This window comes from Canis lupus, chromosome 7 (genome assembly GCF_048164855.1).
Source record: "Canis lupus baileyi chromosome 7, mCanLup2.hap1, whole genome shotgun sequence".
Classification (NCBI taxonomy): Eukaryota; Metazoa; Chordata; class Mammalia; order Carnivora; family Canidae; genus Canis; species Canis lupus.
In genome coordinates this window covers 37720833-37746317 of record NC_132844.1, presented here as the reverse complement: position 1 = coordinate 37746317, position 25485 = coordinate 37720833, and the positions used below count along the sequence as shown (strand labels likewise).

Here is a 25485-nt window from a genome sequence, read left to right as displayed (position 1 = left end):
TATTATAATAGTCCTGGTGCAAAAGTAGGACCTAAAAATCTAAGAAAATTAGTGCCATAAAAATGTCTGAATTGCAACTCTCTTTAGCATACCCCTAATCACAGGGTTTTGTTTGTTTGTTTTGCCTTTGGCACAAAGATTAAAAATAAATATAATTTCTTTGTGCCCTAGAGAACTAAGACCAGTAGTGAACAATTCTCTAGAAAATGTTTGAACTTGCTTCCTTAAAATCTGAAAGTAATTACCATAAAAATATCGGAACTATATATTATCACCAACTTCTAGGAGCATTGCTGGCTCATAAAAAGGCATAAACTCATATGCTTTTTATTGTCTTTCTTAATCTTGAATGAATTGTTGATTTAATTAAAACAAAACTTCTTTAGCACAAGACTCAAATCATCTATAAAAAGCAATGTATTTCATGACTCCTAAGAATACCACATTAACTTTGTCTTTTAACATACCATAAGAATGTCAATTATGTCAAATTAAATCCAAGATGGATACATTAAATTCCCATGGCTTGAAATATTTTATTGGATGTTTGTGAATATGTTCCCTCAGGAGATTTTTCTAGTAATTATTAAGGAATGCTCGTGTCACAGAAGTTGAATCATTTCCTCACATGTCTATACTGTTTTCCAATCATCTAAGTGTGATAAAGTTTTAACTGGAAATCACAGGTGATGAGACTGACAAAGAAGCTGACTGAAGCAAGCCAGATCTAACACCTGTAAAATTAGAAACAAGATAACTTAGCCAAGTGGCAATTTGTCAGTGGTTACATATGAATGTTATTTTTATGGTGGAATGTTATTTAGGCCTGTTTTGAAAACCTCATACTAACTGGCAATTCAACTGCTCAGGACTGTTAGTAATGAAGACACAATTATAAATGTATATGTTTTTATGAACTTTATTGTTTGTCTTGCATTTTTCTTGCAACAAAGAACTTTTTAATGCATTGTTTGTTCCCTGTGTTCAGCTCTCTACAGCAATCTTTTGCTTCATTTGATGTGAAGAGTCGTAGCAAATCTGGCTGAGGAAGGAAACCTAAAGAATGTTAGAAAAACAGCAAAAAATTGTAATGCCATACATGCCAGGCCAGAATGCAGAGCTTATAAATGAATACCAGTATGCAGATAATATAGCCATCTATTTTATAGAGAAGGAAAATCAGCTTATTAAGATTTTTTTAAGATTCTATTTATTTATTCATGACAGAGAGAGAGAGGCAGAGACACAGGCAGAGGGAGAAGCAGGCTCCACACAGGGACCCTGACTTGGGACTCAATCTCGGGTCTCCAGGATCACACCCCATACTGAAGGCGATGCTAAACCGCTGAGCCACTGGGGCTGCCCAGCTTATTAAGATTTACTTTTACATAAGTATAGAGATAACAAACTTAAAGGAGGTTAAAAAAACACCTACTTTTTTTGGTGCTTTAGTATGGGTAGCAGTGATTTGGAGAAGGAAAACATGAGACATCAGAGAAAAGGATAAAGAAGGTAAGCTTAATGTGAGGCTCTGAAGTGAGAGATTACAGAATATTATATATGAGGTATCAGCATTTCTCACCAATTTTGATGTGATTGAGGGGTCCCATGGTACCCAGAACAATTATGAGAGGGTAAATTTAGTGGGATTGACTCCAAGTAAGTTGAACAAAACTCATGAGGAATAACCATAAAATGAGATGAAAGGATAACTAACATTACTGCATCTTCCCTCCTGGTCTGTGGGAACCAGGTTTGAGTTGAATCCATTTTTAGCAAAGAAGTATACATCCAGCTTTTGCAAACAATATTAGGTTGCATAACAGAAACTAAAACTAAATATCATGGGAGAAAAGCAGAAGTCCTATCACATAGTCATTTTTTTCAGCTATATTAGCATTAGAAATAATACACCAAAAGAAAGTAAGAGTTGAACAAAACCTTTGCTTTGGATCATCTCATTATGGATTGCAGCTATGGAAACGGAGATACAGAGTACCTTGGGAACCAAATTTGTGTATGTGTGTGTATTATACACATTTGTGTGTATACACATGCACACACATACACACACACACTGCTCCTAATATGACTTACTCTCTACCAATGTAATTTTCTTCACTTTGGTAATCAAGCCCAGTTCTAAAGCTCTTTTATAAGCAGCACTATTTTCTCATTCAACATTAACAGACAGAGATATCTAGGCTTGCTGACACAAATGTAATACAGCAAAGAATCAAATATCAGTGAGAAAATGCATGGAAAAATTATCTGAAAGAGTATACACAAAACCAACAATAGCACTTACCTCCAAAAAGAGAGTACATGGGAAAAAACTAGGGTGGTGATCAAAGGTAATTTTAGCCTTATCTATAATGTTCTAATTTTGGACAGAGAGAATGGCTTCATATATCCTTTGTGTAAATAAAAAATCAATTTAAAAAATAGTGTTTTAGAAGATACACAAGTTAATCTTAGCATTTTCATACATATTTACATATTTGCTTTTTCATATTTATATTTTTAAAATTGTTTAAAACAGAAAACACATACTATCATCTTCCCAATTCTAGTTGTATTATCGCAACCATTTCTGAATAAGCATATCAAGGGTCAGTTCTTTCTTTTCCAGTTTTTACCATAACCTTGTGTATTTGTTCTAATTGATAAGTCACTCTATCACAAACTCCACAAAAGACAGATTTTCTTTCTATGGCACCTACTACCAAACCTGGTATCGTACAATAGAAGTTACTATCAATTAAAATTTTCTCTTAAAAATTTACAAGATCCCAGGAAACCAAAATATTTATAAAGACTGGAATAGAATTTCAGACATTGAAATATTTCATGAAAATATGTTAGAAATATACATACCTAAGATAGTAACCCAGAACTCCATCTATGTTTACAGGTTGGTTGTACCTTGATGGGAATCAGTCTCATTTATAGAAGCTAACTTCTGAAGCTATAATGTTTACTAAACTTGGGGCCAGTGTTCACATTTACATTTTGATAATTTTGATATTTTGTACATACTATAGATATCACATTCTAATATAATGTGCATAGGCATAAGTAGAAGTAGAGTTTTATATCTGGTAAGAACCTTCAAAATCTTCTAATTCAGTTTCTTCAAACAAGAAATTGAGAACAAAAAGGTAAAATTATTGACTTAAAATCATTCAGCAAGTTAGTAATGACTTAAATTACTAAACAGGTACTGATCAACATATATAAACGTGTTTTCTTACATGCAACCAAGTTAGAAGAGTAAAATGGGTATAAGAAAGAAAGCATCACATGAGTTCATTAAATATTGTAAGGTATACCTAAGCAAAAGCTTGCCTCTAATATGGAATTTTTTAATATACTGTTTTTCTGTTTAACAAACCATGCTTTCTCTCAGTTAATTCCTGCATTGTCCCGTACTTCCCAATTGTAATTAAATTCCTAACACTGTTCCTTTCAGATAGAGCAGTATGAGAACAAATGGAGTCTTGCCAATTTCCTAGTCACTCGTTTTGTAAACTTTCTATTTTTTGCTCTCCTCCTGGGACTAAATCAAACCTATGAAGTCCTATTGCGTAATTCCCCTTCATCTTGTATTGAAAAGTGTTCTTCCTCCTGCAATCTGATGTACAATCGAAAATTTCAAACTGCTAATAAACAGCATGGATTCCTCGGTCAGAAAGCTGACCATCTGTGTGCCAAACACCTGGGTATAAAGAATGAAGCCTCTCATTATTGATTCAGAACATGAATATAAATTGGAGAACTCTGGAACGTTACCAGACAATACATCAGAAGGTGCTAATAAACTCAACTTCACAGTGTCCTGTAGATGTCGCTTCAAATTCTTTTCAGTTTTCCTTCTTTTCATCCCTCTATATAGAGGCTTGCCAGATTGAGCAAATGAAAGCACAAGATGGCAGTTAAGTTTTAAATTCAGATAAACAGCAAATAAATTTTCTGGTATAAGTATGTTCCATGCAATATTTGGAACACACTCACACCAAAAATTATTTGTAGTTCATCTGAAATTAAGATTTAACTGTGAGTCCTGTATATTTTATCAGACAGTCCTGTTTGTGTGCAAATACCTAAGCTACCTCTGAAGATAATCTGGCTTTTCCTTTGAGTTAATATGTGATATTCACAAATATGGGAGAAAGGGATACTCAACAAGCGAATATTTTATGAACTTTGCTTCTAGACCTACCTAGAGAAATTTGGCAGACTTGGTTTACTGGGTAGCCCATAAATAGGCAGACATTTCCTTAAAGGCTCAGATAGCAAATATTTTAGGCTTTGCAGGTCACACAGTCTCTGTCATAACTCTTCTCTCATAGTACAAAAGCAGCCATAGACAATACATAAATAAATGAGTATGGCTGCACTCCAATAAAACTTTATTTAGGAAAACAGGTGTCCAGCAAGATTTGGTCTGCAGGCTGTACTTATCCAATTCATGTCATGTAGCCAGTATTCCAATATTAAATTTAACTTGTTGGAAAACCAGTCCAGTCAATTGGATAAAGCTGGACTTCTAAAAATCATAGAAAATAGCATGATCAGTAAGATGGAAATCAAGCCTTTGCACATATACTGAAATTGTACTATATCCCTCTGCTATTGAAGGGAGAAGAGAATGATCATACAATCAATTAGGTTTGCAGCACTAATTAGAATTAATGAAATTTAGCACATTACACTATTACCTAGTTCATAATTTGAAAAGACACTGTCATTTAGCCAAATTACTACTTTTAAAAAAAGAAATTAATGGATATACTTAAAATTAAAAATGAAGGTGGAGGCTAACATTTCAAAGAACATAGAAATTTTAAACAAGAGAAGTAACACTGCACAAGCAAATGAAAAAGGATCTTTATACACAAGGGCAGCTGAAAGGCAGAAAAATAACAGGATATGGCTGTGAGGATAAATTGAGAGAGACAAGTCTTGAGCAGTTTCCATGACTCATTGCTGAGCCACAGTAACCAGAGAAGTGCAGACTGATTCAAAATGGATAGGGAAAGTGAATATGGCATGCAAGAAGAGGGATGAAAAGAGTCAAGGACCAAGAAAGGATGAAATGGAGTGATATCTTAGAGATATCTTTCCTGGCGAGACATGTGGAAAATAGAGATGCAGAGATTGGTTTTGTTTATGATATCTTGCCAGCAACTACTTGTTTACACTACAAGGGTTAGGTCAAAGATGATGGGTGTACCTGATGATGACAGGAAGGCCTTTTTTTACAGTGTGTTTTTCTGTCCTAAGAGTTTAGTCTGGTAGAAAGGATTCAGGCATACTTTTAAAATCAATCATGCATGTGACAGCCAACAGTGTATTTCAGATAAATCCAATGGAACAAATGTTGCACTTGCTAAATTTGAGGCACAGATAAAGAGATGCAAAAGCAAATTGAGTGGAAAAAGAATCACTTTATTAAATGTTTCTTTTTCCTTTTTCATCAGCATCAAAGCCAGAATCAACCTGACACAACAGTAATTGTATATATGACTGAAATGAAGTAAAGAGGTTATTGTCATTGAATAGCTATCTCCATGGCAATAGGAATAGATTGTGTACAATACAGAGTAAAAAGAAATAAATGAATAAATACAATACATATTCTGAAAGAACTCAAAATCAAGCTGATGGTTGAGAGGGTGCCAGAAAAGTTACCCAGGAGTCATGATACCAGAAATGACCAATGTTCTAACTTTGCTAATTTGTGAGATAAAAGTCTCCAAATTAGAATGTGAATTTATAAGAAATGTCCCAAGATAGTTTAGCCAGGCATAGTTATTATCACAAAGGCAGTAACTGAATTAATCTTAACAGGAGATTTTTATATACTCTGATTAAATTAACTCTTTAAAAAAATCTCCAACTCCTGTATATTTTCCATTTGTTACATTAAAATATATAAGGAAATTTTTGTTTCTGATGATGTCATTAGATATCATCAAAGGCAAAATTTATCTTGCTGGAAGCATAGTGTCTAATCTTTATTGAGTGCTTTTTTAAATGTCAGGCATGCTGGTAAGTGCTTTTGTATGTTCCACAACAACCCTAGAAAGGTGATATTCTTAATATTCCTATTTATATATGAAAAAATGAGGCCCAGAAAGGTTAACTAACTGTCTAAGGGACACAGCTGAGAAGTGACAGTGCAGGTCCTCTATTGCAGCTGCCCCCCCTTGAGAGCCTGGGTCTTGATCACTACTATATATTAAAGGGTTTTATGTATGCCCAGCCAGTTGGTCACTCACTATCTCAGTCAAGAGCTAATGTAGCCTTCATTAATGGATGTTGTTTGCATTTGGCTTCTGTAGACAAGCCTTCCTGTCCCGGGTCACAACAACCATGGCTCATCTCATCACTCATGATACTGGTCCCTAAGTGGGAAGGTGGTGTCATCTACTGCCACTAGTTGATTCTGTGATCTTATTGACTAGAAAGGTGTGCTCTTCCTCTCCCTTCAGTCTGTGGGCAGCCCTCCAAAGGCCCACTCTTTGGTTGTGGATATTTAAAGAAGCCATTCTCTTTTCTAATGGAATTAGTGAAGCAAATGCTGAGGGCAGCTCAATTCAGAGTATGGTCTTCAAAATAGCAGAGCAGCAACACCCGGGAGCTTGCTCAGAAGGCAGCTTCTTGGGTCCTACCACCCAGATTTACCATATCAGTACCTTTGGGATTTGTATTTTACCAAAATGTCCAGGTGATTTGCATGTACATTAAAGTTGGAGAAATATCAACTTAGGGGACTTCCTGAAGCCATCACTTTTCCTCACATTTAGAAGATCCATTATTATATATCAGGGAAGTCTTCCAGGACCCCAGGACCTAGAGCAGCCACTCTCAGTCTCAGCTGACCAGAGATTTCCCTAGCTGGAGATAGTAGGTGATAGTTGTAGCCACACTTGAAAATGGCTCTTCTTCATAGAATTATAAATTGTAAAATGTTTTCCTCGGAGCCTTAGTTCTTCTCAGATGCCCAATGAGATTAGTGACACAAAAGCTTCCCCTTTAGATCAGACCCATCATAGCTTTCCTTATCTCTGTGATGTGCTTCACTGCGTAAAAGAAATCCAAGCTGAAACTGGAAAACTACATAGAATTCAGATCAATGTAAGATGGTGGAAATAATGGCAGCTGACAGTGAAAGCTTAGTGACAGACTTGTGATACAGAAACATCACTCCTGCCTCCCATTCCTTCCCTTTATTCCTGGCTGCTCAGCAATCACCTTTCCCTAAATGTTAATTTAATATTTAAGAAATTAATTTTGATTAAGTGCCTAGTGCCAGAGTCTTATCCTGCCAAACAAAGGTATATAGTCTACTTGAAGGGATGCCATGGGTGCATAAATTTTAGAAAGATAACATAGACAAAACAAGAAGTTGAAAACAAAATCACCAATTATATTACAAGCTGGGTGGAAGCTCTGTTGAAACAGAATGTGGTCTCTCTATTTATGATCAAGCCCCAGCAAACAATCCATGATGAAATAAGAAAACTAAACTTGAGTTTCAATTGTCTTATTGAACCATGGATCTTCAGTACAGATTGCAGACAAATCAAGCAGTTAAACATCTCAGTTTTCCACAAATGGTTAATATAGATTCCCTTCAACTTTAAAATTAATTTCCTTCCTATATTTCATCTTGTACTAAAAATTTACCCCCACCTGTCTCCACATCTCACTTCCCCCTTGTCTATCTCTGTATCTGCCACCCTATCTTTGAAGTTTTTGCATCTCTCTCCTTGTGATCACACAACTTATTTTAGAACTGGCCAGGGTTTCTTTAGAAGGTTTCAATCTGGACTCCTAACAGCAGAATTTAAATTCATTCTGCAACCCGGACAAAGCAGGAATAAAAGACTTGTAGAGATAGACATAACATGAAGACAGATGCCAAACACAATAGAGGATTAAGGAAAAACAGAGGTCGGGGGGGGGGCAAAATTCAAATAGAAGAGAAATGAGTCAATAAATGCATAAGCACCTAGATAGCCAATAAAGGAGAATAAAGACCCTTTAAAAAGGACCACAGGATTTTACAAGATCCAGACAAAAGACTCTCAACTAATCATGGTCGAGGTATGTGAAATTTAGCATGTATACTTATAGCCAACTTAACCATTTTATACATTAAATAGCAAAATTACTCTTAGTTGTGAATGTAGTTGACTATACCTGCAGGTAGAATGGCCAAAATCATTGTTATATCAAAATTTTAATTTGGTATGAGTTCATTTTCTAATCTATTAACATCAGCAAAATTAGTACTAAATTGGGAAATGAATGTTAATGTTATTATTAACCATCATGTCTTATATATTACATGTCTTTAAATCCATAAAATATTATATAATAATCATTTTTAAAAATCTTCCATTTTATTATTCTACCAATCCATAAATGCTAATTCAGAAAAAAATGGAGTTATGAAAATTCACAAGTTTGAACACCAGTTATGTGTGAGGATTAAAGAAGGTTTATGCCTTGAAATATTTTTCTCATTTGAGTTTAAAACAGAGAACACATCACCATCACTCTGCCAGAGAAGTCAAGGGAAGGACACCTGGCCCTTCTGTTTCTTGGTTGTTCTTGAATGTAAGAATGACAATTTTACTTTTTTTCCAAGAATAACTCCAACCAATTTTTCTCAGAACAACTAGCTACAAGTTTTACTGATAAGCTGTGATGATTTTTAAGATGCAATGTTTTCCTTAAATACTAGAGTACTATGTATTTTAGTTTGGATAAATGTCACAAGAGTGTTGAAGGATCTACTATACTCCTTTAAAAAAAATCTTTTGATTTTTAAAAGCTAGGTACATGAAAAAAAGTAGAAAATTATAAAGACTTGTTGAAGATGTGCTTTACCAACATATGTAAGTATCTGAGGATATGGAGATAAATGAGATAAATAAATGGAGATTGGGCAACAGTGAGGTAAATTTAGAACTTGTTAAATGACCATGCACTAAGAGTACTGACTCATTGGTAAGTGGTGGACAACAGGGCTTTTAACCTCAGTGATGAAGTAGAAGTAATCTTTATCAGGTGTAGCAGAATGCACAAAAGTGGGAAAATAAGCTAACAAAATGTAAGCAATAAGCAATATCCCAGTGTTTTTCACAAGCTACAATGATTAACCAAATCCAACAAAATACATTTAATCTGAGTATATGTAAAGTGCAATACTTAGTTTTAAATATATATAGTAAGACAATTTTTGTGGGAAAAAAAAAAGCTACTAAAAGTGAATTTGATTTCTGTCTGCATAAATAGAAGTAGAGTGCCCAGAAAACTGAGGCAATCATTCTCTACTCTGAACTGTTCAATCTCCACTCAGGAAAATTTCCATTCATTTTTAAGTGCTACATCTTAAAGGAGATGTTGAAGAAAACGACCATGATAATAAGCTTCCTTGAATCAACATCACATATGGAATAGTGGACATCTAAACTAAAGAAGGGAAGACATGGCTAAAGAAAGGAAAAATTATCTAAATTATCCTGGAGATAATTTTAATTATTAGAATGTCAAAAAGGAGACTCAAATATTTGACTCAGGATTATATTAGATTAATTTTAAGACTACTTCCAAATGTAAAGTGTGTGTATGTGTGTGAAATTTCAAATTTATGTACTTTTTCCCAATGACAATTTTTTAAGATTTTATTTATTTTTTAAATATTTTATTTATTTATTCATGAAAGAGAGAGAGAGAAAGGCAGAGACATGGGCAGAAGGAGAAGCAGGCTCCATGCAGGGAGCCCAAAATGGGACTCCATCCCGGGTCCCCAGAATCAGCCCCTGGGTTGAAGGCGGCACTAAACCGCTGAGCCACCCGGGCTGCCCATTTTTTAAGATTTTTAAAAACGTATTAGCTCAATAAAATTTTGATTTCAACAAAAGTGTAAAGGCAGAGCAAAAACCAGAATCAATAGCATCTAGAAGTGCTAATATTAAGATTGAAACAAAGAAATTCAAATATGGTGACTAAGACAGCTTTAACTTTCCCCTCAGTTTGACTAAATTTTAGACAGTATTTCCTTTATGTCCTGAATTCCCTTTTCTTAGAGCATTTACTTTATAAAACATAATTGTTTCCTGAAATGATTTCTTTGCCCCTTTGAGATGTGAATCTTCTCCTAGCCTCTTGTCTGATCTTGCCTGAGTAAAGGATGTCTTTCTCAAGTACCTAGGAATCATTCCTTTAAAGTGAAATCATCAAAGAAGATAGCGTCCCCCATTTCTCAGTCTCCGTGGAAAGGTAGGAGCCTACCTTGATGGGTACCAATTAGCAAACACAGATAGTCTAATACAGACAAAAACATTTGCTAACTCAAGAATAACACCATGTTACAACACACCTCACTGTTCAACCTCTCCCCTCAAGTGCTTCAGTACCTTCTACTAGCTCACCCCAGCACTTTTAAAAGCCCTCCCTCTTTTGTGTCAGGAGAATTTAGTTCAGACTGAGGTCTCTCATATTTTAATAGCCTTGAATAAAATTTGTTTATTTCCTTACTTGTTTAAATTTCCCCAGTGCAGTTTTAGTTTTGACAATGGCAGCCAAGGTAAGACCCCAGGGTAGAAAGCCATGCAAGAAACCAGAGGCTATGCAAGTGCTGCCATCCAATGAACATTTTCAAATGCCTATCAGCTCTATATAATAGCAAGAAATATAGTATTTATAGATACTGGCATAATAAGACAAGGCCACAAATGACTTTAATGCAGAATAGAAAATGATCCAAGTGACTTGAGATATCCTATAAAGTTCATTGAGAGAATCATAAATTTCTGTGGTTGTGTTAGAGATGAAAGGCACAAGATTCATGTGTAAAACTCCAGAAACAACAAAAATAAAGCAAGAAATTTTTGACACAGCTAATACTAAGGTCAGGAGCAGGTACCAGGCAAAGGTAAGAGCAGAGTTGTTGAATAGGTGATATGAAGTATAAGTTGGTGGAAAGGATAGCAGAGTCCACCTCCTCTCATCTCTTGATTAGTATATGGTCACCAAGTGAGGACTTGTATTCTTTCTCTCTTTCCCTCTCACCTTCCCTCCTTCCATTTCTCTCTCTCTTTCTCTCTGTCTCTCTGTCTCTCTCTCTCTGTCTCTCTCTCTCTCTATATATATATATATACACCTCCACACACACACATACACCCACACATATGTATCACATAAGGTATGTAAAACATCGGTTGTTTTTGTTACTGTTTATATCATTAAATTTATATCGTATGTTTTAATGATATAAACAGTAATGACAGCCAATAATACATAGTACTATGCCAAGTATTTTACATACCTTATGTCATTTAATTCTTCTTCAATCCAATGAGGAAGATACTAGTATTTATTATTCCTACATCTTTGAAAAAGAAGCTGAGAGAGAAGTCATGCAGCCAGCAAAGGATGAGGTTGACACTTAAACTAAAGCTGATTCTAGAACCCGTATTCTTAGCTCATCAACCCAGTGATCTTTAATTCCAGCCAAACATTACAATCACCTAGAGTGCTATTTAAAAATATCTGTATCTGGGCCCCATAATCAAAGATTTAGGTTTAATTGGTTTGGGGTGAGGCCCTGACATTAATATTTTTAAAAACTAAAATTAAGTAAACCCTTCTCAAGGTGACTGTAATGTTGTGTACTATGGCACTAAGCTATTCTGTTTCTCTTCTTATCCCTTCTGTGGTAGAAATAATAGCATAAATCAATACCAGCAGAGACAAAGCTGGTTTTTCATCATGTCCTCACCTCTAATTCACCTAAGAATGTAGCAACTGGCCTCCACCTTCACCATACTCTTAGACTGCATGTGGTAAAGCTACCAACTAACTTCTATCTGACAAATCCACAGTCCTTATTATACTTGATCTTTCTGCATCATTTGACACAATGACTAAAACACCATTCTTGAAACTATACTTCTTCCCCATTTTGTAAAATACGCTATCTAACTGTCCTGCTATTCCAAACGAATTTTCTTTCATGTCTCATCTTTATAATTTTTTGGGATTCCAGTTTCACTCTCCACCTTTCTCACTCAACACATTTGCATTTCCTGCAGAGTATCTCACCAACTCCCACATTATCAAGTACCCTCTAAGAAAAACAAATTCTCCTTTACTATCTCCAACCCAGTCTCCCTCCTGGGCCTCAGTTCCACACATCTAGCTGCATATTCCAAATGTATGTACCTACTTCTTTGCAAACCAAGGGTGCTGAACCTGGGGGGAGTTACAGCCAGAGCCCAGAATCTCTCATTTTATGCAATATTTATTGTTTTATGCATTGTGTGTGGCAGGGTGGCCACTTACTCCTCTGCTTCTAAGGGAAAAGTAAACCCACCAATGCCTTCCACACCCACCTGTTTAGCCTTAGTGAACTTTTGTACTGCTGATGGCAATAAAAAGATTATCAAGGATATTGTTTTAATAGAATTTTAAGGAAACAGAAATAAGGATAAATATAGTCTGTTATGTCTTTACATATTTCCAGTTTCTATACAGATTTTCTATCAGAACACAAACCAAAGGAGAAATTAATTGCTCATTATCATGGCTGATTTGCTATTTCTCAAATTTCTTTATTCTAACTCTTTATGCTGCTAACTAGAACTAGTTTATTTGTATTTTTATCTTTTATTTCCACTTCAAATATATAGGTAAAGAAATATAATTTATTTCCCAATCACTTTTATACAGTTGATATATTTTTCTGCTTTTTTCTCATTTTTGAAATCACATTTGTTAAAACATGTTACCTTCAAAAAAGACAAATTATTATTTATATGCCTATTTTTGATAAATTAATGTTCATTAAGTTTACTCTGTAAGGTAATGAAAGAAATAACTTTATTACTGCTTTCAAATTGTATAGTATTATTCTTAATGGTCACGGTTCTGGTGACATAGTGATAATAACAAGTAAGCTGTTTTATGTGGTGAAACTTGTTTATAGTTTATAATGCCTATTACTAGAGTGTTCATCTTAAATTTTTATTTCTAATGTATCAGAAGAATATTGTAATATCCTTTTGTTTGTTTTACTAGAGTTATGAATGAGTAATAGTTTAAAGATATATAAATTAAGCACCTGGCTCAGTAATTGAAGTACAGATCCATATGAGTTATAAGCCCAGAGGTGTTTGCTCATTATCAAGTGATAATTATCTGGGTGGATGCGCCATTTCATTTATCAAAAGCACCTTTGCTTTGCAATTTATATAAAGACAAAAATCCAATTAGAAGATTTGCAAATGTAATCATTCTATGACTGAATATATTAACTTTGTCATATTAAAATAATCTTTCCAGTGTTATATCTTTAAAGTATCTGTCATAATTTCCTTTTGCTTATAAGTTAATATACATACAGTGCATACAGGATACAAAACCTTCAGTGGGTTCTCCTTTTAGCTTCATGAGTTATAATATAAAAATAAATCATTTTCACTGTACTCCACATAGGACTTGCTGAAACTTGCCTATGAATAGAGATTCTCCAATCTATTTTAAATTTTTATTTACTACTTCAAGCATGTTCCTAAACTGAAAAATTGAGATAAGATGGTTTATAGTCTAATTTATAATAGAAAATTTTGAATTGAGTTGGAATCTACTATGCAAAAGCAATACAGATCTTTTTATAGATAATTAATAGGGAGAAAAACTCAGTTTTCATAAATAATTCATCATTAAGAATTATGATATCTTTATGATATTCAGTTAAGTATGAAATAGGTGAATTAATGATGGATTTCACTTGTTCTTCCAACATGGAAGCACTGTCTACTCTATAAAATAAAAAGCTTCATGAGAAATGTGACTGACATGTATTTCTGAGTAATAGTTTTAGGAAGGAATAAGAATTGCCTCTTATAGACTAATTTTGGCCAGTACGAAAAAGTCAGGCATTTGGCCACTGCCCACCTGGCCCTGTATGACCCACAGACATCTGCATTGACTATCAGGGAGTCTGACAGACATCTTTTCCTGCAGCCTGTGGGCCACAGAAATGCAAATTGAGACAGAAATGCCCTTCACTGCCAGCACAACTTCTCTTTTTGGTTATCTGGCAGGAATACTTAGCCAAAATTAACAATCTCCCATCTTCAACCTCCTTCTTACATTCTCCCAACAGTGCAATCCAGAGTTATTAACAGTAGAGAATTCTTAGTTTGAAATAGAGCCCACACATTAAAAAGAGAAGAAAATAACAAATCAATGGGATCATAAAGATAGAGACAAGGAATATTGGTTTCGGTGTGTGTAGAATAGGATTTTGTAGTCATGTGCCAAGGAATTGAAATGTCAGAAGACTATCCTATAGCTCTAAGAAAAGATGTGAGGAGTAACATACTACTGCATTATGAAACCGAATACTGTGATTGCAAAAGTGGTAGTTTTCTCTGACAGAAAAGAGGTATTTGGTGGTCTCTGTGAATTTAAAAATACTGACAGAGTGAGCACTCTGAACTCAGTCTCTGCAGATTCTGTCCAGGCCTTGCATCCTCTGGAAGTTAGGGATCAGGTATGTCTAGGTTTCTTGATGTTCTTTTCAGCACGTCTCTTGTACAGTGGAGATAGTGTGATGTAGTGGCTAACAGTATGAATGAACTTTGAAATCAGAAAGCATGGATTTGAATCCCTCTTATACTACTACTAGCCAAGTGACCTTAGGAAGTTTATTTAACCTTTCCTAATCTTATGGGTTTTTTTCAAGCTTGAAGATGGAAATAATAACACCTAACTGTAAGAGTTGTTGACAGAATCAACTGAAGTATCATGTACAAAGACATTAGCACTATGCCTTCCATGTAATAAATACACAGATAATACCTAGAGTCCAAGCATTTTAATACTCTTTCATGATTTTCTTACACATCAGAAAGTAATAGAGTTAGGAGAGAAGAAATGAGTGTTTCTACCTTAATGTCCTAAGTTGTAGCTTCTTTTCTTCTAGTGCTAAGCATCTTTCTTCATTTTCTGATAACTAAATATATGATCTTGTAAATTCAAAGATTTATGTGAGTTACTTCTTTAACTTCTCCCCATTTCCCTCTGATATATTTTCTGTGGAATAAATTCAACAGTCAAGGAAAAACTCTAATCTCACTTCATCTATAAAAATTTTTCATCCTTTCAGCATTACTAGCTTTCTCCCTAGTGTTCCACCAAAAAGCATAATATTTACTTGACTATCTTTGGTTAGTTGTCTGCTGATCTCTGTCGCTTGATAACATGTAAGCTCCTTGAGGGCAGAGATCATGGCTTACTTGTCTGTATTGGACTTAATAGTGTGAAAAACCGCTTCAAAATACATGCTTTGGGAAAACAAATACTGAGAATCGTTCTGGCCAGCAATGTCATTTGGCCTTTGGAAAGCCACCAGGGATGGAAAAGTACAATCAGACATTCTGTTTGATTTTCTATGGCAAATGCCACAGTGAAAAGTAACTGAGCATTTAAGAAGCCCCCTGGAGTGTCACATTTTGAAGCAGCAGGTTTTGAATGTTGTTTTAGGACACATATCTGCCCTTGATATTTTGTTGTTCAAAGACTGAACAGCAGAATATAAAATATCAGTAAATGGTCTTTTAGTCCTTCATATTGTCCCTTTTTTTCTCCTAAAAAATAAGAGAAAGATTGCCTTCAGTCTTTAAAGATCATTAAATATTCAAGACTTCAACAATAATGATAATGTGGTTTTGTTTCACTTTTTAAATTCTTAAGATACAGATATAAGTTAAATCAAAATTCAGCTTATATATCTAAAATGTAAGAAAGATGAAAACTGAATAATTCATGATAATTATAGTCATATGAAGTCAATGCCATTAGTGATAGCAATTTGAGTATTAATTCACACTTGCTGGGCATGAGAAATATAACAAACTTTAATTATCTTTTCTTGTTTTTTTTTAAACTGTTGGTGATCTTGCCATTTAATCTAATAAGTACTTTGTTCAAAAAAATGAGATTTTTTAGAAAAAATGTTGAGAAAATAAAACCCAATGAAGCAAATCAAATATCACAAGAAAGGCATATCTCATCTGTTCAGATTTAAAAAGAAAAGTTAACTCTATTCTAAAATTCAGATTCTTATCAATACAAAACAATACAGACTAATAAAACAAGTAAATGGTTGAAAAAATAGAAAAAGTTAGGAGAGCCACTAATTCCTCCATCTTCTCCAATTACAACCTTTATACTAAAATTTAAATGGACCTACAAAGCACATTCCAAATTAAAATAAAAGCTAGTTTTGAATTTTAACCAAAATATACATGACAGAGGTAGAGCAAAATGTATTATCCATCATTCTGAAGACTAATGACCTCCAAGTAGATAATGATTTTTGGTGAATTTTAGTGGAAATAAAATTTCTAAAGTTTAATTATCATGCATTTTATTGTATTTAGAAAGACCTAACCAAGCCTCATGGTAAAAAGAGATGGAGCTGCTAAAAGATGGAGCCTTTAAAAGGTAACTTCATTTTGCTGTGTAAAATATTTTATCTGTTGGAATATCTAGAGAGGAAATTGATACCCATTTCAGAGAAAATATTCTTACCTGCAATTCTTGGACCTGTGATATTTTTCAAACTTATTATGGTAAACTACATATTTATCAGTCTGCTTTTTCTTCTTGAAAACAAAAACTGACTTTGGAAAAATAAAATAGCACAATTAAGTATTGCCATGGCATTTAAAATTTAACCATGAAGAAATATTCCAAAAAAGTTTATATCATAATGCTTTCAACAACATTTCAGAAGCATACCATTATAGAAAAAGTGCTTTGGTGGGATGCTTGGGTGGCTCAGTGGTTGAATGTCTGCCTTTGGCTCAGGGCGTGATCCCAGAGTTCCGGAATCAAGTTCCACATCGGGCTTCCTACATGGAGCCTGCTTCTCCCTCTGCCTGGGTCTCTGCCTCTCTCTCTCTCTGTGCTTTCATGAATAAACAAATAAAATCTAAAAAAAAAAAAAAAAGAAGAAGAAGATAGAAGAAAGAAGAAAGAAAGAAAAGAAAGAGAGAAAGAAAAGAAAAGAAAGAAAGAAAGAAAGAAAGAAAGAAAGAAAGAAAGAGAAAGAAGAAAGAAAAAAAGAAAAAGTGCCTTGGTAATTGAAAAAGTCTTTAAGAGAAGCAAAGACCAAGGGCAATGAATAGATAGTGGCAAATATGGGAGACATTAAACCAACTTTATCAATAATCACTTTAAAGTCAGTGATTTAAATATACTAATTAAAAGGCAGAAATTCTCAGAGTAAATCAAAAAATAAGACTCAGCTAGGGACTCCTGGGTGGCTCAGTTGGTTGAGCATCTGATCTCGGTTTCAGCTCAGGTCATGATCTCATGATCATGGGATCAGGCCCTATATCAGGCTCTTTGCTTGATGCAGTCTGTTTGTCCCTCTCCCTCTGTTCCTCACCCTACTTGTGCTCTCTCTTTCTCAAAAGAAATAAATTAATAAAAAAAGACCCAATTAACAATGTCTAAAAGAAATTCACTTTAAGTACAATGATACATATAAGATTAAAAGGAAAGAGATGGAGAAAGATATACCATGCTAATATTCATCAAAAGAAAGCAAAAGTAAACTATATTAATTTCAGACAAAGCAGACTTCAGAGCAAGGAATGTTATTAGAAATAAAAAGGACATTGTATAATGATAAGTGTTATTGGTTAAAGGAAACATAATAATCCTTAATGTATATGTGCCTAACAACAAAGCATCAAAATACATAAGGCAAAAATTGATAGGAGTGCAAGGAGAAATAGATGAATCCACTATTATAGTTGGAGAATTTTACATCCCTCTCTCAGAAATCAAGAGATTGACCATGGGGCAGCCTGGGTGGCTCAGCGGTTTAGCACCATCTTCAGGTGTGATCCTAGAGACCCGGGATCGAGTTCCACATCGGGTTCCTTGCATGGAGCCTACTTCTCCCTCTGCCTGTGTCTCTGCCTCTCTCTCTCTCTCTCTCTTTCTCTCTCTCTCTCTCTCTCTGTCTCTCATGAATAATTTTTTTTTAAAGAAAGAATCATGAGGGTACTCACTGGGTGTGAGAGAAGAATAGAAGACATCAGTGAGACCCTTACCACAGAGATAAAAGGTTAAAAATGAATCAATCACAGATGAGGAATGCAATAAACAAGATTAGAAACAGGCTTGATGCAATGAACAGCATGCTAGAAGAAGCAGAGGAATGAATTAGTGATCTAGAAGACAAAATAATAGAATAATTAAGCTGAACAAAAGAAAGAGAGAAGAATTTTACATCACAAGAATAGAGTTAGGGAATTCAGTGACTCCATCAAACATAATAATATTTGTATTACAGGAGTCCTAGAAGTAGAAGAGAGAAAAAAAGGGGCAGAAAATTTATTTAAAGAAATAATGATAGACTACTTCCCAAATCTGGGAAAGAAAACTAACATGCAGGTCCACAAGTCACAGAGAACTCCCATCAAAATTAACAAAAATAGGCCAACACTGAGACATATTGTAATTAAATCTGCAAAATATAGTGATAAAAATATCTTAAAAACAGCAGGGAAAAGTAGTCTTTAACTTACAAGGGAAGACCCATAAGGCTGGCTGAAGTTTCCTCAGCAATAACTTGACAAGCAAGAAGGGAATGGCATGATGCATTCAAAATGTTGAATGGGAAAAATATGCAGCCAAGAATACTCTATCCAGCAAAGCTATCATTCAGAATAGAAAGAGAGATAAACCTTTCCCAAACAAACAAACAAACAAACAAACAAACAAACACTAAAGGAATTTGTGACACTAAACCAGATCTGCAAGAAATATTAAAGGGGATTCTTTGAGTGCAAAAGAGAGACCCAAAGTGACAAAGACAAGAGAGGATCAGAGAAAATCTCAAGAAACAATGAAAAAACAAATAATAAAATGACACTAAATGCATATCTATCAATAATTACTTCGGATGTAAATGGACTAAATGCCCCAATCAAAAGACATAGGATGTCAGAATGAATTAAAAAACAAGACCCAACTATATGCTGCCTATAAGAGACTCATTTTAGACTGAAGACACCTGCAGATTGAAAGTAAGGGGATGGATGGAATGCCTGAGTGGCACAGTCAATTAAGCATCTGCCTTCAGCTCAGGTCATGATCCCAGGGTCCTAAATAAGATTGAGCCCCCACTGGACTCCCTGCTCAGCAGGAAGCCTGTTTCTCCCTCGCCTGCTCCCCCTGCTTGTTCTCTCTCTCTCTCTCTCTGTCTCTCTCTATATAGTAAATTAAGAAATGCAATAGTAAAGAGAAAAAAAAGAAAGTGAGGAGATGGAGACAAAATTTATTATGCAACTGGATAACAAAAGAAAGTCCAAGTAGCAATATTTATATCAGACAAACTAGACTTTAAAACAAAGACCAGGGGAGTCTGGGTTTAGCAGCAGTTTAGCACCACCTTCGGCCCAGGGCCTGATCCTGGAGACCCAGGATTGAGTCCCACGTCAGGCTCTCTGCATGGAGCCTGCTTCTCCCTCTGCCTGTATCTCTGCCTCTCTCTCTCTCATTCTCTGTCTCTCTTGAATAAATAAATAAAATCTTTTAAAAAATAAATAAAACAAAGACCATAACAAGAGACAAAGAAGTGCACTAAATCATAATAAAGAGGCAATCCAACAAGAAGTATAAAAATTGTAAATACTTATGCCCCCTAAATGGGAGCACCTAAATATATAAAACAATAACAAACATAAATGAACTAATTAATAATAATACAATAATAGTAGGGGACCCTAACACGCCACTTACATGAACAGATCATCCAAACAGAAAACAAACAAGGAAACAATGACTTTGAATGACACACTGAGCCAGATGGACTTAACATATTCAGAACATTCCATCCTAAAACAGCAGAATGCACATTCTTTTCGAGTGCCATTGGGATATTCTCTAGAATAAATCACTTATTAGGTCACAAATCAGGCCTCAATAAATACAAAAAGACTGAAATCTTACCATGCACCCTTTCTGATTTCAACATTATGAAACTAGAAGTCAACCACAAGGAAAAATTTGGAAAGACTACAGGTACATGAAGGTAAAACAACATGCTACTGGACAATAAATAGGTAAACCAGGAAGTCAAAGAAGAAATTTTAAAAATATATGGAAGCAAGTGAAAATGAAAACACAGTGGTCCAAAATCTTTGGGATGCAGCAAACTAGTGCTATGAAAGTAGTATACAGCAATACAGGCTTACATTAAGAAACAAGAAAAATCTCAAACAACCTAACCTGACACCTAAAGGAGCTAGAAAAAGAACAAATAAAGCCTAAAGCCAGAAGGAGGAAGGAAATAATAAAGATTAGAGTGGAAATAAAGGATATAGAAACTAAATAAGTAATAGAACAGATCAATAAAAACCAGGAGCTGGTACTGTGAAAAAATTTATGAAATTGAGAGACTCCTACCCAGACTTTCCAAAAAGCAAAAAGACTCAAATAAATAAAATTAAAAACAAACAAGACAAGAGAAATAACAACTAACACCACAGAATACAATTATAAGATAATATTATGAAAAACTGTATGCCAACAGATTGGACAACCTAGAAGAAATGGATGAATTCCTAGAAAAGTAAAACTGCCAATATTGAAATAGGAAGAAACAGAAGACTTGAACAGACCAATAACCAGCAAAGAAATTGAATCAGTAATCAAAAATTTCCCAAAAAGGGGATCCCTGGGTGGCTCAGCAGTTTAGCGCTTGCCTTTGGCCCAGGGCGTGATCCTGGAGTCCCGGGATCGAGTCCCGCATCGGCCTCCCAGCATGGAGCCTGCTCCTCCCTCCTCCTGTGTCTCTGCCTCTCTCTCTCTCTCTCTCTGTCTAAAATAAATAAATAAATAAATAAATAAATAAATAAATAAATAAATCTTAAAAAAAAATTCCCAAAAAAATGAAAGTCCAAGGCCAGATGGCTTCACAGGTGAATTCTACCAAACATTTAAAGAAGAGTTCATACCTATTCTTCTAAAACTATTCCAGAAAACAGAAAATAAAGGAAAACTTTCAAGTTCATTCTGTGAGGGCACCATTACCCTGATACAAAACCAGATAAAGACTCCCCTTAGGAACTATAGTCCAATATCCCTAATGAACAAGGATGCAAAAACTCTTAATAAAATACTAGCAAACCAAACCCAAAAATACATTAAAAGAATTATTCACCACAACCAAGTGGGATTTATTCCTGGGTTGCAAGGGTGGTTTGATATTTGCAAATCAATCAACATGATACACCTCATTAATAAGAGAAAGGATAAAAATTATATGATCATTTCAACAGATACAGAAAAAACATTTGACAAAGTATAACATCCATTCATGATAAAACCCCTCAACAAAGTAGGGTTAGAAGAAACATACCTCAACACAATAAAGGCCATCTATGAAAAACCCACAGCTAGTATTATCCTCAATGGGGGAAAACTGGGAGGTTTTCCTTTACAGTAGGAACAAGACAGGAATTTCAATTCTCACCACTATTATTTATCATATTCTGAAAGTCTTGGCCACAGCAATCAGACAACAAAAAGAAATAAAAGGCATCTAAATCAGCAAGGAAGAAGTAAAACTCTCACTATTTGCAGATGACATAATATTTTATACAGGAAACCCTAAAGACTCCACCAAAAAAACTTCTAGAACTAATACAAAGTCATAAAATCAAAGTAAAGAAATCTGAAAAAAAAAAAGAAATCTGTTGCATTCTATACACCAATAATGAAGCAGCAGAAAGAGAAATCAAGTAATTAATACCATTTATAATTGCACCAAAACCAGTAAGATACCTAGGAGTAAACTTAACCAAAGAGGTAAAAGACCTGTACTCTGAGGATCATAAAATAGTGATTAAAGAAATTGAAGATGACAGAAAGAAATGGAAAGACATTCCATACTTATAGATTGGAAGAAATTGTTAAAATGTCTTTACTACCAAAGTAACCTACACATTTAATGCAATCCCTATCAAAATATCAACAGCATTTTTCAAAGACCCAGAACAAACAATCCTAAAATTTGTATGGAACCACAAAGGATCACACATAGCCCAAGTAATGTTGAAAAAGAAAAGCAAAGTTGGAGGCATCCACTTCTGGACTTCAAGTTATATTACAAAGCTGTAGTGATCAAAATAGTATGATACTGACCCAAAAATAGACACACAGATCAATGGAACAGAATAGGAAATCCAGAAAGGAACCCACAACTATGTGGTCAACTGATCTTCAACAAAGCAGAAAAGAATATCCAATGGGAAGAAGTCTCTTCAACAAATAGTATTAGGAAAACTGGACAGCAACATGCAAAAGAATGAAACTTGACCACTTTCTTACCCCATACAAAAAAATATATTCAAAATGGATTAAAGACCTAAATATGAGACCTGAAACCATAAATATCCTAGAGGAGAACACAGGCAGTAACCTCTTTGACTTCAGCCATAGCAACTTCTTTCTAGATATATCTCTTGAGGCAAGGGAAACAAAAGCAAAAATAAAGTATTGGGACTTGATCAAAATAAAGGCCAAAGAAACAATCAACAGACTAAAAGGCAACCTAGTGAATGGGAGAAGATATTTGCAAATGTCATATCTTATAAAGGGTCTAAAATCTATTTAAAAAAAACCTTATAAAACTTAACACCCAAAAAACAAATAATCCAATTTTTAAATGGGCAGAAGTCATGAATAGATATTTTTCCAAAGAGCACATACAGACAGCCAACAGACACATGAAAAGATACTCAACATCACTGATCATCAGGGAAATGCAAATCAAAACTATAATTAGATATTATCTCACACCAGTCAGAATGGCTAAATAAAACAAACAAACAAAAAACAAGTGTTGGTGAGGATGTGGAGGATATGCACTGTTGCTAGGAATGCAAAGTGGTGCAGCCACTCTGGAAAACAGTGTGGAAATTACTCAAAAAAGTTAAAAATAGAACTACCCTATGATCCAGTAATCGCCCTACTATTTACCCCCAAAATACAAAAGCACTAATTCAAAGAGATAAATGCACCCGTATATTTATAAAAGCATTATTTATAATAGCCAGATTATGGAAGCAGTTCAAGTGTCCATGGATAGATGAATGAATAAAGAAGATGTGGTACATACACATGATAGAATATTAGGTAGCCGTAAAAAAAATTGAAATCTTGCCATTTGTAATGTCATGGATGGAGCTAGAGAGTATAATGCTAAGCAAAATAATCCAGTCAGAGAAAGACAAATATCATATTATATCACACATATTTAGAATTTAAGAAACAAATGAACAAAGGAAAAAATAAAAAGAGAGAGAGATGAATCAAGAAGAAGACTCTTAAATATAGAGAACAAACTGATGGTTACCAGAGGATGAGGGGATGTGTAAAATAGGTGATGGGAATTAAGGAGGGCACTTGTGATGAGCACTGAGTGTTCTATGGAAGTGTTGGGTCACTATAGTGTAATGAAACTAACAATACACGTGAAACTAATAATACACTATATGTTAACTAATTGAATTTTTTTTGTTTAAAGATTTTATTTATTTATTCATTCATGTTAAACACAGAGAGAGAGAGAGAAAGGCAGAGACACAGGCAGAGGGAGAAGCAGGCTCCATGCCGGGAGCCGGGTGCGGGACTCCAGGATCGCGCCCTGAGCCAAAGGCAGGCGCCAAACCACTGAGCCACCCAGGGACCCCCACTAATTGGAATTTAAATAAAAAGTTTAAAATTTTTAATTGAAAATAAGAAGAAGAAATGAAATAAGAGAAATTAGAGCAGAAGTCAATAAAATTAGAGCAGAAATCAATAAAATAAGAAATCAGTATTGAAAATCACCAAAACAAAAGTTAGTTCTTCAAAAAGATCAATAAAATTAATATGCCTCTAGCCACACTATCTAAGAAAAGAAGAAAAAAAGCATAAATTACTGATACCACAAGTGAAAGAGGACATCAGTACAGATCCCATGGACTTTAAAAGGATAATAAAGAAACATGTGAACAGCTCTATGCCTACAAATTTGATAGCCTAGGTGAATTGTGTCAGTTCCTTAAATGACATATTCTCTTAAAACATACAAGAAGAAATAGAAAATCTGAATATGCCTATATATATTAAAGAAATAGAATTACTAGTTAATAACCTTTCAAAACAGAAAGGAGCAGTCCCAGATGAGCTCATTGGTGAATTCTACCAAACATTTCAGGAAAAAATTGTACCAGTTTTCTACAGTCTCTTCCAGAAGATGGAAACAGAAAGGATACTTCCTAATTCATTCCATAAGGCCTACATAACCCTAATACCAAGACTAAAGACTTTACAAGAAAAGGAAACTAGAGATAAATCTCTTTCATCATCATATATGTAAAAATCTTTAGCAACTATTAGAAAATCCAATTTAAGAATATTTAAAAAGGATTATGCACCATAATCAAGTGGGATTTATATCAGGTATGCAAGGTTAGTTCATTTTTTTAATTTATTTATGATAGTCACACACAGAGAGAGAGAGAGAGAGAGAGGCAGAGACATAGGCAGAGGAAGAAGCAGGCTCCATGCACCGGGAGCCCGACGTGGGATTCGATCCCGTATCTCCAGGATCGCGCCCTGGGCCAAAGGCAGGCCCTAAACCGCTGCGCCACCCAGGGATCCCTGCAAGGTTAGTTCAATCAAAAATCAGTTGATGTAATTCATTACATGAATAGGCTAAATAAGAAAAATTACATGATTATCTTAATGGATGCAGAAAAACATTTAACAAAATTCAACACTGACTCCTGAGAAAAACTCTCAGCAAATTAGGGATTAGAAAAGAACTTCTACAACTTGATAAAGCATACTACAAAAACATAAACAAAAACAAAACAAAACAAAAAAAAACACACAGCTAACATCATACTTTAATGGTGAGAAACTCAAAGCTTTCCCACTAAGATCAGGAATAAGGCAAGGATGTTCCCTCTTATCGTTGCTTTTCAACATTGTACTAGAAATCAAAGTAATGTAGACATACAAGAAAATGAAACAAAAGTAATATAGATAGGGAAGAAGGAAATAAAGCTATTCACAGGTGACAGGATCATCTACATAGAAAATCTGAAAGAATCAACAAGAAAAAAATCCTGGAACTAATGAAATTATGGCAAGGTTGTAGGATATGAAGTTAATATGCAAAAGTCAGTCACTTTCCTGTATACCAGCAATGAACAAGTAGATTTGAAATTAAAAATACATTACCATTTACATTAGCACTAAAAAAACCCCAAGTATATTTCTAACAAAATATATACAAAATATTTATGAGGAAAACTACAAAGCTCAGAAGAAAGCTATTAAGGAAGAACAAAATAAATGGATAATGATGCTCTTGGAAAGAAA

The 25485-nt window shown here is 34.6% G+C and overlaps 1 long non-coding RNA gene across 3 annotated transcripts in view; it reads right to left on the bottom strand.

The window, feature by feature from the left end:
- Nucleotides 1-903: 903 nt before the first annotated feature.
- Nucleotides 904-25485, bottom strand: part of LOC140636780 (uncharacterized) — a 59131-nt gene continuing 34549 nt past the window's right edge. For 2 of the 3 annotated variants that reach the window (XR_012033998.1, XR_012034000.1), the window contains one exon: nt 904-1056. This is a non-coding gene — a long non-coding RNA (uncharacterized lncRNA). Of the gene's footprint in view, nt 1057-16830; nt 17024-25485 lie in introns of all 3 variants that reach the window. The other variant, XR_012033999.1, reaches the window with a different exon arrangement.